Below are 2531 nucleotides of genomic sequence, written 5' to 3'. Positions count from 1 at the left end.
TGTTTCATTTGAGGTCCGACACAGGTCCGATAGATCCTGATGTAGTCAAAACAGAAACCGCATACTGGGCTTCACCACATGCCTCAACAAACCAAACACTAACCAAGCAAATCCAAGCACAACAGTTAAAATGAGATTGGCAAACAGCTTTTGAAACCAGTTTGGTGGACAGTGAAATAGGAGAAATGATGCGTGGCTTGAAGCCGCTGAACTGACAGATGCTAATGTCCCTCGCGTTGATAATGAGCATGTAACATCTGTCTTACATAAATGCACCGCTTTTTAAGTGTGGCCTTGTTATGCATTATAGCTAAAGGCAAGGCTGTATTAAGTCATGTTTGAGTTGCAATAAAAATACATGAACTATTTCAAGAGCTCACGATAAGTTTCTATCATAACTGCAATCATTTAAACATAAATGCATCATTGTATTTTTGACTAAGGCCTCCGCACCTACATATGTAGACTTTTTTTTGCCACCAATATATAAAGACATGTTTGCTTAGGAATGCCAGCCCTTGAACTTTATGAGGGAGGGAAAAGGGTAGAGGAGGGGGGATCAGTGTCTTGAACACATTTCAGTGTAATTGTACTTGATATGTCGTTTACAGAACACCCAAGTAATCGTATAAACAAAGGACTAGATGCCCCGGGAGGATGAAAGGAAATCTGAATCTCCCTCTGATGCATCATACTTACTCACGTTTTGACATGAGGACTATGCTGAGTACTCCACTGCATTAAAAGAAGATCCAAGACCTTTTTGTAATAAACACAGCAGGACAGAAGATATCTAAAAATACTGTTCTACACACAGAGCAGATGGAAAATGAACTTTTTTTTAAAACTTTTGTTAAACATTTGATAACCTCCCAAGTTATTGATAAGTTGATTGTTTTTTGATTTTGTTTTGTTAATACTTTTCACCAATGCCAATCCAGATTCTTATGCGTGAAGATATCATAGGAGACAGACCCTTAAAACACAAGCCAAGTCCAAGTAAAAGCAAGAGATGAAGCCAAAGGAATAAAGAAAACATGACATCATAGTTAATTAGAGTCAGGTGATAAACACAGAGTGATATTTACGTTACACCATATGCCCTGCTACATGTGTCTCTCTTTCTCGGGGGCACAGCAACAGATTTCAGACAAGTAAGGTCAAGGAGGAGGCCTTTCCCAGCTGCTATCGACCACACTGAGGCACACACTCCTCTGCAGCCAGCCCACCACATGTCGGTGTGTCTCGGCTCTGTCTAAAGCCTGGTGCCGCTTTGTCATTATCACATAAAACACTGTGTTTATCCTCCACAAAGCCGTGTTTGCCATGTTGTATTTGTAAGAGGGAAGTTTTTGCACTGAGAACTGAAAACCCCAGAACTCATCAGCCAGGTTGAGGAGCGTAATTACTTACAGATTTTGAAATGTCTGCCGGAGAAGGACTCAGTTTACTTATTTGTAGTTTGTTAGAGCCCTGATTAGTTGGAGGAAGATGTCGAAGATACTTTAAAGAAGAAAGTGACCTGACCTTTGAAATTGTAACATGACTAAATCATCTCAAATGAAAGACCTACATGGGAGAAATTAGCAACAATAAATTCCCTATTATGTAACCCACCTATGTTTTATTACCAAACTGGGTTGGAAAGTTACTATAATACACATTTAAATATACAGAGCCTGGGCCTAGAATATATATGTTACCCAAACAAGATCAGCTGTACATTTGAATATACCAGGACCAGTTAATTCATCATGTATTGTTTCTTCCTTGAAAGCATACGTGTAAAATGACAATGGACTCGGGCATCAAATGAAAAAGAGTGATATTTCCAGGGATGACCAGCACAGAGTCCAGATTTGAACCCCACCATGCATGTTTGGCATGTGTTACTTATTACAGTGTGTTTATCAGACATTGTTAATATCCATGATTGTCATAGTGTCTGTTCTGCACTGAATCACTATTGCCTTTTAGAAGTCTTAACAAACACATTGCAAACAAATAAAAGACAAATATATTTATTTGAAGTTTAAATGGTAAGTATTTTAAAAGAGAAACATAAATGGTAAAAAACAAAAAAAACAAGTCTTGTCCTTTTCGGGTTTTCTTTTCGTTAAATATTACACAAAATAAATAAATTTAAAGAAAATGTCATAGTATTAGACTTGCTGTTGCATCACTGCTTCTTCCTCTCACAACTATAAAGTTCCCTTTTCAACTTTTCCCTAACTATCTAGCTTTTGGTCGCTCTGTATTCCTTTAGCTCAGATCAACACAAATTAGATATTTTTGGCACAGAAGTCCATTCTTTTTCATGTTTTCTGCTGTGCCAACATTTATAACTTAAAGCAAAATAAAATATACATTGTATACCAATATATCTCATTTCTTTATCTTAAAATAAACGTATTTTTCAACACAGAAATATTTATCATTTTGCAACTTTTCCATCTCAGTGCATCACATAGACTCTTCAGTATAGTTTTTAGAGGAGCTTCAAAGTGTCCACCTCTCTCCTGGGTGTCACA

Source organism: Boleophthalmus pectinirostris, unplaced genomic scaffold (genome assembly GCF_026225935.1).
Source record: "Boleophthalmus pectinirostris isolate CB_2022bp ecotype Guang Dong unplaced genomic scaffold, ASM2622593v1 HiC_scaffold_18, whole genome shotgun sequence".
NCBI classification, from domain to species: domain Eukaryota; kingdom Metazoa; phylum Chordata; class Actinopteri; order Gobiiformes; family Gobiidae; genus Boleophthalmus; species Boleophthalmus pectinirostris.
The sequence above is the reverse complement of the archived record's forward strand: the minus strand, read 5'-3'. Positions refer to the sequence as shown.